Here is an 18,434-nt window from a genome sequence, read left to right on the forward strand (position 1 = left end):
AGACCAGCTGCTACTATGTCCAGTGAGGTGTCTGAGGCACTACTTGAAGAGAACGGCTGCAGTCCGTCCTCAAGTGCGAGCATTGTTTGTGAGCAGAGGCAGGACGAAGAGGAGGGTCACCAGGAACACCATCTCAGCTTGGATTCGAAGGGTTATCCACCATGCCTTGAATCCAGACCCTCCTCCGTCACGTCGCCCTAGGGCACACGATGTCAGGTGTGTTGCTACGTCCCTGGCACTCAAGAGAAACTTCTCTGTGACGCATGTACTTCAAGCTGGGGTCTGGAAGCGTCAGACGACCTTCACAGCCCACTACCTGCAAGACGTGACCCACAAGAGCCTCGATACGTTTTCTATCGGCCCTGTGGTGGCTGCACAACAGCTGGTCTAACCTCAGGCTCCTTTATGGACAAGTAGCAGTAGGTTGAGGGCGTTGTTACCCGGTCTTAGTCTGCGTGAATGAAAGAGTATGTCTGACACTTACTTCTTTCTTCATTCTCCCCTCTTGGGGAAGCAGCATCCTGGTCCTCGCATAGCTGACCTCGACCTCTGCAGGTAACCCATGCTTCTTTGTGCTCCTAGTATTAAGCTTAATACTGTTGCGTCCCCCATACCTTGACGAGGTGGTATTGGGAACGTCCTATCCTAGATTCCTATCTAAAGGTCTCAAGGTCAACTTCATAGGACGAGTCACACTTTCCTCCACACACTGCTTATGTAGGCGCTAGGAACTTGTGAGGTGCAGGGGCTCCTTTTCTCAAGTGCTGCTCACTGAGGGATTGAGCCCCCGGGCAAAGCCGAAGTCAGTAAGACTGGGGACTTTCCACCCTTCCTAAGGGGTAAGTCACCCAATGTAAATAGCGTGGTTTGTATTTCGGTTACGGAACAAATGACAAATTCGAAGATAATTTGTATTTTTCCTAACCATACAAACCTTAGCTATTTACACATATTTGCCCGCCATCCCTGGCCCCCAAGTCAAGTCCTACCCCTAAGTGAAGTGAAGCAAATCACCGGTGTGTGGGGGGGGGGAGGGGTAGCAAGCTACCCTTCCCCTACCCCCCGCTAACTAGCGCAGGGGTAATTAACCCTCGTTAAAAACTATTGGCTCGTCATTTCAGCTACGCTAAAAGGTAAACCCAATGTAAATAGCTAAGGTTGTTATGGTTCGGAAAAATACAAATTATCTTCGAATTTGTCATTTTTCAGAACAGATGCTATTTACAAGACCCCTGTCGGTTAAAGATTGCAATCACTCGGGACAGACTATTTTAAAAACCGTGTAAGATGCTTGTTTCTTTCGCCAAGCTAGTGATAAAAAATTGGGTAAGTACTGTATTGAAATGATTTTTAAATTGAAAACTTGATTTTCCATAAAAGGGTTGGGTTTAAGCATGTGAAATATTGTTAGTTTTGATAGTTCCCATTCTAGAAGTATGTTTGATGGTGATATGTTAACATGCTAATTACAGTTGCTGAAAATGTATTTTGAAATATATTTTAGTACTTTTTGTACTTACAGTATATCCATACACACAGTAGGAAGTAGGTGACGATTTTATTTTAGGCCTTTCATAATTCGACGAAGAATACGTCGAAAGTCTGAATATTACTCTACATCGTATTCTCGTTCTTTCATAGAACACGGTCGCACTCTAGACGACGTTCAACGTCCGGGTTCAGAAGTTCTAGGTCTAAGAGGAGAACAAGATCCAGGTTGCGTCGCAGGAGTCGCTCTCGATCACGCTCCAGGTTGAGTATATACCAACAGTTCATTTATGGTTTTATGTATGCGTGTTTATGAATAGGTAAAAGCAAACCTTTCTGGCTAGGTTTTCTTTACTTCAAAAAAGCTTCCTGAACATCATTGCTGTTCCTCCTCCTCTGGAAGGGGACAGCCTCAATCCCTGAATGGACATAGGGGGAGGAAGAGCAATCGACTTCATTTGAATGTAGTGTTATCAGTAACGCAATCAGCTGGCAGGCAGAGAACTGTGTTCGAGGTGAAAACACGTTCATTCACCCAAGCAGTGAATTATGTACTTGATTGTTACCCAACTGTTGTGGGTGGGTTGCAGCTAGGGTGGAGAGAGAGAAAGATGAAGAGAAAAGAAAATGAACGTTGGTGTCTGTCTTCGTCATAGCATTTGTATACCATCAAAACGACATCCTCTAGACACGGGTGAAACTATTTAAAAGATATTCTCTCTCCTTTGCTCTCTCGAGAGATGGAAGTGTTTTTTACAATGACAGAGATTCATAAAGGAAAGAATTGGGACTTGTAAAACTTGTTAACAGAACTGAAATGTTAACACTGTCGTTATGGCTAAAATGAGTGTGAATTGTTCGTGAATTTTTAATGCGAATAGAATATCTTAGAGGTTTAAGTTTTGTTGATTAATGCAACAACCTTTATTCCATTGCTTTCTTCAAGTCTCACATTATCATTATTATTATTATTTTAACTAGTTAAGCTATAAACCTGTTGGAAAAACAGGTAGCCACAAGCTCAAGGGCTCCAACAGGGAAAATAGCCCTGTGGGGAAAGGCCATCTTAACTAATTTCACCTTTTGAAAGGACAACTTAATTGATTTTGGGCTTACAGGGTCAAACTCAACTGAATCAGACATCTATAATTCAAATTAAACTTAACAGTTTATCTAGCGTTTAAAGTTGCCTTTTAACATTTAAAAGGGTTAGGTAAAGTATTCTACCGAATCTTGAAAAATCACAAGTATATGTGACTCCCTTATTTATGCTGCCTTATTTCCTTATAGTGTAGATACTGGATAACTTAAAAAAACTATCAACATTTAAAAGGGTTGGGTAAAATACCCTAAGAAATCTTGAAAAATCACAAGTATATGCTACCTTTTTATTTATGCTGCCTTATTTCCTTATACTGTATAACTTTGAGGAAAACTAGCCTTGTCAGGAAAGACAAAAAAAAGCCTTCATTACACAAATGCTTCAAAATGATCTTAAATTAGTATTCAAGTCTTCTCAATCCACCGTACCTTTTGTAGAACCGTGAATACCATTGCTTAAAAGAATATCTAATATTAACAATTGCTTGACAAGCTCCCTTTATAGATCCAGGGTTGAGGACACAGATAATTTTTCAATCTTTTTTGTATTAATATCTTGTATGCCTTTTCGGTGGATGCACGGAAGCACTTCAATATTCAGTTATAGAATTGTGGATGCCTCCACGTATATGCTGTTATATAACTCAATCCAATGGATGCCCAAAAATATTACTTTGAAAATTGGATGCTCACCTTATGTAGGCATTCCTGACGGAGTTATTCATAGAAAAAAATGACTAATGATAAGAAGCCAATGATTTTCAGCTGTGTCCAGATAGAAATATAATCTCCTTGGTAGTTGATCCTCTGTGCCAAAGAAAGACGCAGTTTTCCTAAATACTGTCATTGATAAACCTTTGATACCCCAGTGCTTGGATTAAGGCCTACGTTTTATATTCAATTCAATTCAACAGCCAGTATTCTTCAAAAGAAAAATTTTCTAATAATAATAATAATAATATACCATGTACTGTATGGAAATCTAAATATGTACTGTATATTTTTCAATATCAAACTTACCCGATGATCATATAGCTGCATCCCTGCTGCCCGACAGAAAAAACCTACGGGAGGAATACGCCAGCGATCGCTATACAGGTGGGGGTGTACATCAACAGCGCCATCTGTCAAGTAGGTACTCAAGTACTCGATGTCAACAACGAACCAATTTTCCCTCTGTCGTGCCACAGGCAAGACCTACTAAATACGCCGTCCCTAACTGGATTTGTTTTCACAACGATTTGGTGAAGTGCACTATTCCAGTTTTGAGCTTTCGCTATGCAGGGGTTTTATCTTCATTTCAAAACTTGAACTCGTTTTGGATAGATTTAATTATGGTGACAAAGAGAGTATGGACTCTTTCACTTTTAAATGGCCGACCCTTCCCTTAGACGGAAGTGTTGGTGACGAAGAGAGTATAGACTCTCTTTCACTTTTAAATGGCCGACCCTTCCCTTAGACGGAAGTGTGTTTAGGTTTTTGGTAATTTTGCTTAACAATAGGCCTCTTCGATTAACTTTCCATTTATTATAAACTTATAAAAAATTAATTTTTATGTTTGTTTATATGCGACCTTTCCTAATAGTAGGCGGTCCTTACTTGGAACCGAAGTTAATTAACATTGAGCCCGTCATATCGTATTTTCCTTTTAAGAATTTATACTTTTTAATGTTTTTGAAAGAATTTCTTTGATAGTCTCGTACTGTTTTCAAAGATGAACTAACGTTTAGTTTAGTCTCCGCAGTTGTTGACGTTCAGAACGTTCAACATGCGCTCTATCGTTACGATAGAGAGAGAGTATTTCACGGTTTCACGTTGCAGTAAGAGTAAACTGATTCTAGCGTTTCGTTCATTCTTTCTTAGCTTAAATGGTTTTAATTCTAATAAAGGAACTTTTTCAATATTAATCTTACCCGATAATCATGTAGCTGTCAACTCCGTTGCCCGACAGAATTCTACGGAAGGGATACGCCAGCGATCGCTATACAAGAGGGGGGTGTACTCACCAGCGCCACCTGTGGCCAGGTACTGCAGTACTTCTTGTTGACACCACCTCAATTTTTCCTCTGTCGTGCCTCCGGCTAGACCTACATGGATACGCTGTTGATTCTGGAGTTTTTGCTCACGATTTGGTGATGTATTTGCTCTAGAGTTTAGCTTTCACTATTCAGGAAGTTTTATTATTAGCTTAGCTAGCTTTTGGAATTAATTTGATTAATTATGGTGACGAAGAGAGTATGAACTCTCTTTCACTTTTAAATGGCCGACCCTTCCCTTAGACGGAAGTGTTGGTGTCTAAGAGGGTATAGACTCTCTTTCTTAATTTTGCTTAACAAAAGTTATAGATTTATTTTATATCTCTCCGCCTTTTATAGGCCTCTTCGATTAACTTCCTTTTTTTATAAACTTATTAAAATTAATTTTTATATTTGTTTATATTCGACCTTTCCTAATAGTAGGCGGTCTTTTCTTGTACCGAAGTTAATTAACATTGAGCCCGTCATTTCGGTTTTACCTGTTAACATATTATGCTATTTTAATGTTTTTGAAAGAATTTCTTTGATAGTCTCGTACTGTTTTCAAAGTTGAACTAACGTTTTGTTTTGTCTCTGCAGTTGTTGACGTTCAGAACGTTCAACTTGCGCTCTATCGTTACGATAGAGAGAGAATTTTCACGGTGTCACGTTGCAGTAAGAGTAAACCGTTTCTAGCGTTTTGTTCAGTCTTTCTTAGCTTAATGGTTTTAATTCTAATAAAGGAACTTTTTATTTGGGAAATCTTTCAGTTTTTTTTTTCCTTTAACAATAATATGTTTTAACGATATATATGATTGGGCTCTTCTCTCAGGTTCTAAGTCAAGAGAGAGAGAGAGAGAGAGATAGAGACGGAGGGAGAGAGAGGAGGATAAACGTTTCGTTCAAGCGAATAACGTTGTTATCGTTTTTGCTCTTCTCCCTAGTCTCTTTAGGGGAAGAAGGTAAACGTTTCTAGAGTTTTATTCTTGTTCTCAAGCTTTATGCGGTGAGAGATTTTAAACGTAGTTTATTTGATCTAGTGTTTAGTCTCTTTCCAGCCACTGAATTATTTATCTTTCATTAGATTTTTCTGTTACATTGTAATTCTGTTTTCGCAATTATTAACTTTTAAGGAAGGATAGAATTGCGTGTTTCAGGTACAAACCACTTAAAGTTTCGAGTTCAGTGAAATAAGTGCAAACAGAAAATCAAAAGTGATAAGTGATAAGCGCAAAGTGTTACAGTGTTGCGTTCGAGGGTTCGTCTGTTCGTGCCAGTTGTTCGCCTAGTCTGGGACCTCTTACAAGCTCCCAAGCCCAGGGGAGAAGTAATGTCGAAGGACTTATGGGTTCAGCAGGCCTTGATCGACGAACAGACGTTTTCCCTCCGTGGTTTCGGGTGTATCTACACACGTTGCCGACGTGATCACCCCACCCACACAAAGACGAGAGAGCCCTTTCTTTCCTCGTCTGCGGAAGAGGTTTCTCGCAGAAACCATGGACCAATCTTGCAGCTTTTAAGTGCAAGTCGGTCCCTTCCGCACAAGTCCAACTCCTAGGTGTAGCCATTAGCCCTGGGTCAGTTCGGACTTGCTGCAGTACGACAACTGCACACCTCCCAGAGAGGCAAGGTGGTATCGCAACAGGCAGTAGCTCCGTCTGTTGCCGCACCAGCTGTTTTAGACCCTCAGTCTCAACGGACAGTAGCTCCGTTTGTTGTTGTCTTTCTTAAACTCTAGTGGTCTTTGCTGCAGTCAATGCAGTCTCAGCTTGCGGTGTTGATGCAGGAGTTTCAGGCAGAGGAGGTTAATACACCTCCTCCTGCGAACGCTCCTCCTCCTCTGCGCAGTACAATCTGCCAGACGTATGAGGTTGAGGTTCCTCAAGCTACCTCCATGCGTGAGCTGCCGCGTTGGGAGTTGCCAGTTACCAGCGTTGTGCAGCAACCTCCACCTTCCTTGAGGCAGGAATCTCTTACCACGCTACAACCTCCTCAACAATGGGGACAGGAGTCTTATGCCTTACAACCTCCTCTTCCTTTGAGGCAAGAGTTTCTTGCAGTAAGACCATCCTCGAGGCAGCAACCTCTTGAGGTACGACAACCTCTACCATCCTTGAGGCAGCCACCTCAGCTCTCGCAGCTACAACCTCAACTCTCGAGGCAAGCTCCTCAAGAACCTCAACTCGTGAGACAGGAGTTGCGTTCTGCGCAGCCGCCACCTCAACTCTCGCAGCTCACACCTCAAGAACCTCAACTCGTGAGTCAAGAGCCTCTCTCTGCGCAGCCACCTCAACCCTTGAGGCAAGCGCAACTCTTGAGGCAGGAATCTCATGCTATGAGTCAGCCACCTCAACGCATGCATCTGCCACTTTCTCCTCAGCTTGAGCCTCTTCCCATTCAACTTGAACCGCAGTCTATGCAGCTTGAGCCTCTCTCTGCGCAGCTACCCCCTCAACCCTTGAGGCAGACGCAACTCTTGAGGCAGGAACCTCACAGGATCAAACCATGAGGCAGGAGCCTCATGCTATGCGGCATCCTCCTCAACCCATGAGGCAGGAGCCTCATGCTATGCGACATCCTATGGGCTCTCGTGGCATGGTTGGTTTCGACCTGGCCTTTCATTAGAAGGGGCTAGTGTTCGATCTCAAGTATGAGGTAGAAATTTATTTCTGTTTGAAAACGATGTTGTGTTGATATTTATCCATATTGACTCATTAGAGGTAATTTGAATGAATTACTACCAATTGTGTCACGTGGTGGCCCGGGGAAATCTGGTAAAACTCTCTGGTAAAGAGACTGATGTCTCACCAGGTAAATCCTCGGACAGCTAGATTAGTGTCAGGTTCAGATTTCTTTTAAGCAGCATGAGCCTCATCCCATGCAGCATGAGCCTCATCCCATGCAGCATCAGCCACACGCCATACAGCATGCTCTACATACAGCATGCTCTGCATACAGCATGCTCTGCATACCTTACCGCATGCTTCTCAGTCACACATCTTTGGTTGTTGCCAACTCACTAGACTGTCAAGCAGTTTCATAACGTTGCCTTCTAGTCTGCTGCTTTTGCACCAGTGAAACCCTCACTGAGAGAACTTAGCTTTTCTCGGATATGGTCCCTGTAGATGAGAAAGTGCTATTCTCCCTCCTTCTGATATTCCCTTGAGGACTCTGTCATTTGGAGAGGAGCCTTTAGCTGCGTAGCCTCCTATGGACTTTTATTTAAGCATAACATGCTTCCAGGGAAGGTAATGGTTCCACTTCAGTCGCTAACCCCGTCTGTTACCACACCTGCTCCCATAGACCTTGAGCTGTGTTGCAAGACATGCAGTCCAAGCTTAGTCCTTGTTAGAGGATTTTTTGTTTGTTTACGGAGTCAGTGTGTCACTGGGAAGACGTTCAACAACCAGCAGAAGTGACTTGTTGTGACGCAGTGCGGCAACCTCAGCAACCTGATAAGGAGTTGTCTGTACGACCCAGACAATCTAGACAGCTTCGGGTTGTCACTGTACTTCCTCTCTTCCCCATGGTTGACAGTTCACAGACTGTGCAGCAGTACCATGATCTTGTGTCCGGCTCCGTCAGACGACTGGCTTTTAAGAGCTCCCACAAGTCGTCGCTGTCTGGAGATTCTCAGATGGACTTTGGATCTGACAAAGGAACTGGGCCTCCTGGTCAATTTTGAGGAGTCCCAGCTCGTCCCATCCCAGACCATTGTCTTCCTGGGTATGGATCTTCAGAGTCGAGCTTTTCGGGCTTTTCCGTCGGCCCCAAGGATCTTCCAAGCCCTAGAATGCATCCAGAGCATGCTGAGAAGGAACCGATGCTCAGTCAGGTAGTGGATGAGTCTAACAGGGACACTTTCATCGCTGGCCCTGTTCATCGTGTTAGGGAGACTCCACCTCCGCCCCCTTCAGTATCATCTAGCTGCTCACTGGATAAAGGACATGACGCTAGAGACGGTCTCAGTTCCTGTTTCCGAAGAGAGGAGGTCTACTCTCGCGTGGTGTAAGAACAGCTTTCTTCTCAAGGAAGTCTACCTTTGGCTGTTCAGAAACCCGACCGCCGTCTCCTCTCGGACGCATCAGACACGGGCTGGGGTGCGACTTTGGACGGACAGGAATGCTCGGGAACATGGAATCAGGAGCAAAGGACACTTCACATCAATTGCAAGGAGTTGTTGGCGGTTCATCTGGCCTTGATAAACTTCAAGTCCCTCCAGCTTAACAAGGTGGTGGAGGTGGACTCTGACAACACCACAGCCTTGGCTTACATCTCCAAGCAGGGAGGGACTCGTTCATGGAAGTTGTTCTAGATCGCAAGGGACCTCCTCATCTGATCAAAAGATCGAAAGCTCACGCTGGTAACGAGGTTCATTCAGGGCGATATGAATGTCATGGCAGATCGCCTCAGCCGGAAGGGTCAGGCCATCCCCACAGAGTGGACCCTTCACAAGAATGTTTGCAGCAGACTTTGGGCCCTGTGGGGTCAGCCAACCATAGATCTGTTCGCTGCCTCGATAACCTAGAAACTCCCGTTGTATTGTTCTCCGATTCCAGACCCAGCAGCAGTTCACGTGGATGCTTTTCTGCTGGATTGGTCCCATCTCGACCTGTATGCATTCCCGCCGTTCAAGATTGTCAACAGGGTACTTCAGAAGTTCTCCTCTCGCAAAGGTACACGGCTGACGTTGGTTGGCTCCGCTCTGGCCCGCGAGAGAATGGTTCATAGAGGTACTGCAATGGCTGGTCGACATTCCCAGGACTCTTCCTCTAGGAGTGAACCTTCTACGTCAACCTCACGTAAAGAAGGTACACCCAAACCTCCACGCTCTTCGTCTGACTGCCTTCAGACTTTCGAAAGACTCTCAAGAGCTAGGGGCTTTTCGAAGGAGGCAGCCAGAGCGATTGCCAGAGCAAGGAGAACATCCACTCTCAGAGTCTATCAGTCTCAAGGGGAAGTCTTCCGAAGCTGGTACAAGGCCAATGCAGTTTCCTCAACCAGTACCACTGTAACCCAGTTTGCTGACTTCCTGTTACATCTAAGGAACGTAAGATCCCTTTCAGCTCCTACAGAATTATGTTGGCAGCGGTTTTCCGCCACAGAGGCTTGGATCTTTCCACCAACAAAGATCTACAGGACCTCCCTAGGTCTTTTGAGACCTCAAAGGAACGTCGGTTGTCCACTCCAGGCTGGAATCTAGACGTGGTCCTAAGGTTCCTTATGTCATCAAGATTTGAACCTCTCCAATCAGCCTCTTTTTAGGACCTCACATTAAAAACCCTTTTCCTCGTGTGCTTGACAACAGCTAAAAGAGTAAGTGAGATCCACGCCTTCAGCAGGATCATAGTTTTCACATCTGAAACGGCTACATGTTCCTTGCAGCTCGGTTTTTGCTAAACGAGCTTCCTTCACTTCCTTGGCCTAAGTCGTTCGAGATCCCAAGCCTGTCCAACTTGGTGGGGAATGAACTGGAGAGAGTACTTTGCCCAGTTAGAGCTCTTAGGTACTATCTAAAAAGGTCTTAACCTTTACGAGGACAATCAGAAGCCTTATGGTGTGCTATCAAGAAGCCTTCTTTTCCAAGGTCTAAGAACTCAGTTTCTTACTATTCAGGCTTCTGATTAGGGAAGCACATTCTCATCTGAAGGAAGAAGACCTTGCTTTGCTGAAGGTAAGGACACATGAAGTGAGAGCTGTGGCTACTTCAGTGGCCTTCAAACAGAACCGTTCTCTGCAGAGTGTTATGGATGCAGCCTATTGGAGAAGCAAGTCAGTGTTCGCATCATTCTATCTCAAAGATGTCCAGTCTCTTTACGAGTACTGCTACACCCTGGGACCATTCGTAGCAACGAATGCAGTAGTAGGCGGGGGCTCAGCCACTACATTCCCATAATCCCATAACCTTTTAACCTTTCTCTTGAATACTTTTTATGGGTTGTACGGTCGGCTAAGAAGCCTTCCACATCCTTGTTGATTTGGCGGGTGGTCAATTCTTTCTTGAGAAGCGCCGAGGTTAAAGGTTGTGATGAGGTCCTTTAGTATGGGTTGCAGCCCTTGATACTTCAGCACCTTAGAGTTGTTCAGCCTCCTAAGAGGAACGCTGCGCTCAGTAAGGAAGACGAACTTATTAAAGGCAGAGTAATGGTTCAAGTCGACTTCCTTACCAGGTACTTATAATTTCATTGTTATTTTGAATAACTGATAATATGAAATACGGGATACTTAGCTTCTTGATATACATGTACACTGGTTTTCACCCACCTCCCTGGGTGTGAATCAGCTACATGATTATCGGGTAAGATTAATATTGAAAAATGTTATTTTCATTAGTAAAATAAATTTTTGAATATACTTACCCGATAATCATGATTTAATTGACCCACCCTTCCTCCCCATAGAGAACCAGTGGACCGAGGAAAAATTGAGGTGGTGTCAACAAGAAGTACTGCAGTACCTGGCCACAGGTGGCGCTGGTGAGTACACCCCCCTCTTGTATAGCGATCGCTGGCGTATCCCTTCCGTAGAATTCTGTCGGGCAACGGAGTTGACAGCTACATGATTATCGGGTAAGTATATTCAAAAATTTATTTTACTAATGAAAATAACATTTTTATTTGGGAAACCTTTCAGTTTTTTCCTTTAGCAAATAATATGTTTTAACGATATATAATTGGGCTCTTCTCTCAGGTTCTAAGTCAAGAGAGAAGAGAGAGAGAGATAGAGACGGAGGGAGAGAGAGGAGAATAAACGTTTCGTTCAAGCGGGTAACGTTGTTCTCGTTTTTTACTCTTCTCCCTAGTCGCTGTAGGGGAAGAAGGTAAAACGTTTCTAGAGTTTTATTCTTGTTCCCAGGCTTTATGCGGTGAGAGATTTTAAACGTAGTTTATTTGATCTAGTGTTTAGTCTCTTTTCCAGCCACTGAATTCTTTATCTTTCATTATGTTTTTCTGTTGCATTGTAAAACTGTTTTCGCAATTACTACCTTTTAATGAAGGATAGGATTGCGTGTTTCAGGTACAAATCACTTAAAGTTTCGATTTCAGTGAAATAAGTGCAAACAGAAAATCAAAAGTGATAAAGTGATATGCGCAAAGTGTTACAGTGTTGCGTTCGAGGGTTCGTCTGTTCGTGCCAGTTGTTCACCTAGTCCGATACCTCTTACAAGCTCCCAAGCCCAGGGGAGAAGTAATGTCGAAGGACTTATGGGTTCCACAGGCCTTGATCGACGAACAGACGTTTCCCTCGGTGGTTTCGGGTGTATCTACACACGTTGCCGACGTGATCGCCCCACCCACATAAAGACGAGAGAGCCCATTTATTCCTCGTCTGCGGAAGAGGTTTCTCGCAGAAACCATGGACCAAATCTTGCAGCTTTAAGTGCAAGTCGGTCCCTTCCGCGCAAGTCCAACGGCCTAGGTGTAGCCACTGGGTCAGTTCGGACTTGCTGCAGTCATCCGACGACTGCACACCTCCCAAGAGAGGCAAGGTGGTACCGCAACAGGCAGTAACTCCGTCTGTTGCCGCACCAGCTGTTTTAGACCCTCAGTCACAACGGACAGTAGCTCCGTTTGTTGCCGTCTTTGGTAGACCCTAGTGGTCCATGCTGCAGACTATGCAGTCTCAGCTTGCTTCCTTCATGCAGGAGTATCGTGCTGAGAAGGTTGACACTGCACCTGTTAACCTACAACCTGCCACGGTTGTGCGCTCAGCAGATACTGCGGCTGCCAGCTCCCACACTCCACCTGTGAGAGCTCCACCACCGATGCGCAGTCGACCCTGCCAGACGCATGTTCATGCTGCACCCTCCGTTGACATGCGTGAGCTACCGCATCAGCAGTGGGAAGGTGCTGTCAAGCTGCCGTGTTTTGACGCAATGCAGCATGCTCCGCAACTCACGGCAGTCCCTCCCACGCACCAGCACTCCGCTTTTGTTGTTGCCAGCTCCCACACTCCGACTGCGGAGAAGGTTGACGATGCACCCGTTGGCCTACAGCCTACCACGGTTGTGCGCCCGGCATGGCTGCATGCTCCCACACTCTTGTTGTGAGAGCTCCTCCACCCATGCGCAGTCGACCCTGCCAGACGTATGCTGACTCCCACAGACACACGGAGCACTCCGTTGCCGTGCGTGAGCTACCACAAGCTGCCGTGTTTTGACACGGTGTGTCAGCCTCCGCAACACACTGTGGTTACCGCCACTCGCCCGCAGCAAACTAGTCAGTCAGGAGTTGAGGCTTCCCCACACAGCTTTGGTTGTTGCCAACTCACAGACTGTTTAACAGTTACATGACGTTGCCTTCTGGTCTACTACTAATACACCAGTGCTGTATGTCCTCACGCACCTGTTGTGGTTGACAGTTCAGTTTTTGACAGTTCACAGACTGTCAAGCAGTTTCATAACGTTGCCTTCTGGTCTGCTGCTTATGCACCAGTGAAACCCTCACTGAGATAACCTAGCTTTTCTCGGACATGGTTCCTGTAGATGAGAAAGTGCTGTTCTCCCTCCTTCTGATATTCCCTTGAGGACTCTGTCATTTGGAGAGGAGCCTTAAGCTGCTTAGCCTCCTATGGACTTTAATTAAAGCATAACATGCTTCCAGGGAGGGTAAATGGTTCCGCTTCAGTCGCTAACCCCGTCTGTTGCCACACCTGCTCCCATACACCTTGGGCTTTGTTGCAAGACATGCAGTCCAAGCTTAGTCCTTGATAGAGGATTTTTTACGGAGAAGAACCTTCTTGCCAACAACCTTCCTACCGGTTGGTTGTACGCCCTGTTGACGCTGAGATATCCTACTCACGTCCGCCAGTTGAGATGGTTCCTCCTCCGGTGCGACCCAGTGTGGGTTGCCAGTCGCACGTTGACGTTAAGCGACTCTCGGAGGTGGTTGTGGACGTTCAGTGTGTCACTAGGAAGACGTTCAACAACCAGCAGAGGTGACTTGTTGTGACGCAGTGCGGCAACCTCAGCAACCCGATAAGGGGTTGTCTGCACAACCCAGACAGTCTAGACAGTTTCGGGTTGTCGCTGTACTTCCTCGCTTCCCCATGGTTGACAGTTCACAGACTGTGCAGCAGTACCATGATCTTGTGTCCGGCTCCGTCACGCATCCACCAGTGCGACCGGATTCAGCGAGTCAGACGTTGCCCACTCCGTTGCCGTTTCCTCATCAGTTTCGGATGAGGAACCCTCTGATGAGGACATGGCTGAACAAGACGATCAACCCCCAGCCCTGCTATCCATCCAGAAGATGCTGAAGAAGGAACACGGCCCTGTCAGGCTGTGGATGAGTCTGGTTAAGACACTGTCATCCGTGGTTCAATTGGTGTCACTTGGAAGACTACACCTCCGTCCTCTTCGGTTTCATCTAGCTCTTCACTGGAAAAGGACAAGACGCTAGAAGCGGTCTCGATCCCGGTTTCCGGAAGATAAGTCTGGTCTGACTGGATGAAAGGACTTTATCAACCTTTGATAGGGTCTTCCCCTGACTGTTCAGACTCCCAACCACGTTCTCTTCTCAGACGCATCGGACGTAGGCTGGGGTGCGACCTTAGGCGGTAGGGAATGCTAGGGATTATGGAACTCGAGTCAAAGGACAATGCATTTCAACTGCAAGAAGCTTCTGGCAGTACGTCTGACCTGGAAAAGCTTCAGGTCTCTCCTTCAAGGCAAAGTAGTGGAGGTGAACACGGTCAACTCCCTGCTTTGATGTACATCTCCTAGCAAGGAGGGACCTACTCTCTGACATGGTACGAGTTCGCAAGTGACCTCCTCTCCTGTTCAACAGGTCTAGACTTTTCACTAGTAACAAGTTTCTTCCAAGGCAACTTGAATGTCTTTGCAGATTGTCTCAGTAGGAAGGGACAATAATTCCAACATATTGGACCCTCCACAAGGATGTATGCAAGAGACTTTGGGTCACCTGGGGCCAGCCAACCATAGATCTCTTCGCAGCCTCGATGTCCAAGAGGCTCTCAATACTTTGCTCACCTATCCCGGACCCAGCAGTAGTTCTTTTAGATGCCTTTCTACTTGATTGGTCTCATCTAGATCTATATGCATTCCCTCCGTTCTAGATTGTCAACAAGGTACTGCAGAAGTTCGCCTCTCACGAAGGGACAAGTGGACGCTAATTGCTTCCCTCTGGCCCGCGAGAGAATAACTTACCGAGGTACTTCGATGGCTAGTAGACGTTCCCAGAACTCTTCCCCTAAGGGTGGACCTGCTACGTCTGCCACGCGTAAAGAAGGTACTCCAAGGCCTCCACGCTCTTCGTCTCACTGCCTTCAGAGTATCGAAAGACTCTCGAGAACTAGAGGTTTTTCGAAGGAGGCAACCAGAGCGATTGCTAGAGCAAGGAGAACATCCACCCTTAGAGTCTACCAATCGAAGTGGGAAATCTTTCGAAACTGGTGCAAGTCAGTATCCGTATCCTCGACCAGTACCTCTGTAACTCAAATAGCTGACTTCCTCTTATATCTGAGGAAAGAGCGATCTCTTTCAGCTCCCACTATCAAGGGTTACAGAAGCATGTTGGCATCAGTCTTCCGTCACAGAGGCTTAGATCTTTCCAACAATAAAGATCTACAGGACCTCCATAAGTCTTTTGAGACCACGAAGGAGCGTCGTTTGGTTACACCTGGTTGGAATTTAGACGTGGTTCTAAGATTCCTTATGTTAGACAGGTTCGAACCACTTCAATCAGCCTCCCTGAAAGATCTCACCTTTAAGACTCTTTTCCTGATATGCTTAACCACAGCTAAAAGAGTCAGTGAGATTCATGCCTTCAGCAAGAACATCGGATTCTCATCCGAAACGGCTACATGTTCTACATCTTGGTTTTCTAGCCAAACACGAGCTGCCTTCTCGGCCTTGACCAATATCGTTCGATATTCCAAACTTATCGTATGGTTGGAAATTAACTAAAAAGAGTATTATGTCCTGTAAGAGCTCTTAAGTTCTATTTTAAAACCTTTACGAGGCCCGTCTGAAGCTTTATGGTGTTCAGTTAAGAATTCATCTTTGCCTATGTCAGAGAATTCTTTATCCTATTTTTATCAGACTGTTAATACGAGAAGCTCATTCCCTTCTGAATGAGGAAGACCAATCTTTGCTGAAGGTAAGGACACACGAAGTTAGAGCTGTCACAACTTCCGTGGCCTTTAAACAAAATAGATCTCTGCAAAATATATTCGACGCAACCTATTGGAAAAGCAATTCAGTGTTCGCGTCTTTTATCTTAAGAATGTCCAGTCTCTTTACGAGAACTGCTACACTCTGGGACCATTCGTAGCAACGAGTGCAGTAGTGGTGGGGGCTCCACCACTACAATTCCCTAATTCCAGAACCTTTTTAATCTTTCTCTTGAAATATTTTTGGGTTGTCCGGAAGGCTAAGAAGCCTTTCGCATCCTACTTGATTTGGCGGGTGGTCAAAATCATTTCTTGAGAAGCGCCTAGATTAAAGGTTTTGATGAGGACCTTTAGTATGGGTTGCAACCCTTCATACTTCAGCTCCTAGGAGTCGCTCAGCATCCTATGAGGATCGCGAGGCTCAGTAAGGAAGACGTACTTAAAAAGGCAGAGTAATTGTTCAAGTCGTCTTCCTTACCAGGTACTTATTTATTTTATGCTTGTTATTTTGAATAACTGCTAAAATAAAATACGGAATACTTAGCTCATAATGTCAACTTGTTATGCTGGTCTCTACCCACCCCCCTGGGTGTGAATCAGCTATATGATCATCGGGTAAGTTTGATATTGAAAAATGTTATTTTCCTTAGTAAAATAAATTTTTGAATATACTTACCCGATGATCATAAATTAAAGGACCCACCCTTCCTCCCCAATAGAGAACCAGTGGGACAGAGGAGAAAATTGGTTCGTTGTTGACATCGAGTACTTGAGTACCTACTTGACAGATGGCGCTGTTGATGTACACCCCCACCTGTATAGCGATCGCTGGCGTATTCCTCCCGTAGGTTTTTTCTGTCGGGCAGCAGGGATGCAGCTATATGATCATCGGGTAAGTATATTCAAAAATTTATTTTACTAAGGAAAATAACATTTTTTATTATTTAGAGGCAGCAGCCGATTCAAATATTTTTCTCCAGGCTTCAAAATTTACATCTTGTTCATCTTCACTCATTCCTTTTTCTTCAGTTGTGTATTTTAAAGTACAATGAAGGTTCTCAGCTTCTCAAACTTAATAAGTCAAATTGTTTTCAAGTCAAATTTTATTAAATTTTGTCCTAGGATAGGCCTAATCTGACTCCTAGGCCTACAATTTCTAGCTACCAAAGTCAACGAAAAGCCCCATTTCGTATGACATAAATATCAAGTATTCGCAAATGTTATTTTGCTTACTGAATTAAATGATACAGTATTGTTTTGTTACAGTATTTCTGTATCTGAGATTTACGATTTCAGTGATATTTGTGTTTGTATCTGAATGTTTGTAAGTTGCGGAACTTCCGTACTGACTTTCTCATTTGATGTGTTGATTAGGAAGTTGAAGCCATAAGGTGAATCATTGGAGCCAATTTCAGTTATTCAGTTTTATTCCTCTTACTTTCTTTCTTCCTCAATCACAGATTGAATATGATAAGTAAATGCATCAAATGATAAGATGAATTAAATGGTTCACGATGTGCTTTTCCAGAGGCATCGTCGTTCCAGAAGCCGCATCTCGAGGAGGAGAAGGTCGTCATGCTCGAAGTCTCGTGGAAAATCTCGTTCGATGTGAGTAAATTGCCAATAGCCAGTCATTCAGATACGAAACATTTTTCATCTATTGATGTGAAAGTACAAGACATTAATTATTTTGTTGATTATCATCTGTAGGTTACATTACTAATATTGTACCCTTTTAAAGTATGATGTTACTGATGATGTACAAGACCAGTGCATGCGACATCGTATGAGAGGCTGTACTGTCTCTCATCACCAAAACAGGCTGAGTCTTTGTGTTTTGGGTCCCTGTCATGTCCCTGTTTTGGGTCCCTATTTTGTGTGTCGAATTCATTATCGTGGAGTCGCGATAAGCTAGGAAAGTAAAGTTTAGGGGAGTCCTTCTGGCCTTTCTTTTTAAGTTTCTTTTTAAGTTTCTTTTTGTGGGTCAATTTTAGACTAAATACAGTGCAGCATCATACAGATATTTTCTATTTGATGTTACACATGCTACTGTTCTGATAGGGCTCCAATTCCTTTGTATAACTGGTTGGAGTATACATTGTGGTGTAGTAGATATTCGATTACTCTTTTTGCCTGTTGAGATATGATACCTTCTATGATTAATATTTGATGATTTTACAGTATCTCTTAACAGGAACAATATTTCATGCAAGAGTAAATATCATAAAAACAAGAAGCTTTGCAACCATGTATTTTTTAAAACATCTAATGTAGTAATAATCGCCTTTCTTAGCATGAGTAGTCTGTGCCTTGATCATTCATCCTAAGCGGACAGCACTCCAAATCATATTGTGCCTACTGTACATCACACCTTAGAAGAACCTAGCAAACCTTTACAGGTACAAGGTTGTCAATGATATGATCAAGTTTAATATTACTGTGCATCAGTTGCTGCCAACTTTAATATTAGATAGCAGATCTGCCTAACTGTAAAAATCTGATTCATACAACCCCTACCTCTTCTAAAACCACCCTGTATTTCTAAGATTGCATTCTCTGTTTTATCCTTAATCCTATTAATCATTACTCTACCATACACTTTTCCAACTACACTCAACAAACTAATACATCTTGAATTACAACACTCATGCACATCTCCCTTACCCTTATATAGTGGTACAATACATGCACAGACCC

The 18,434-nt window shown here is 44.2% G+C and overlaps 1 long non-coding RNA gene across 1 annotated transcript; it reads left to right on the forward strand.

The window, feature by feature from the left end:
* Window positions 1-1,207: 1,207 nt before the first annotated feature.
* LOC137636778 (uncharacterized) lies at window positions 1,208-17,347 on the forward strand. Its single transcript, XR_011043218.1, has 3 exons — window positions 1,208-1,326; window positions 1,642-1,752; window positions 17,266-17,347. It is a non-coding gene; the product is annotated as an uncharacterized lncRNA (long non-coding RNA).
* Window positions 17,348-18,434: the final 1,087 nt, after the last annotated feature.

This window comes from Palaemon carinicauda, chromosome 3, assembly GCF_036898095.1.
Source record: "Palaemon carinicauda isolate YSFRI2023 chromosome 3, ASM3689809v2, whole genome shotgun sequence".
Classification (NCBI taxonomy): domain Eukaryota; kingdom Metazoa; phylum Arthropoda; class Malacostraca; order Decapoda; family Palaemonidae; genus Palaemon; species Palaemon carinicauda.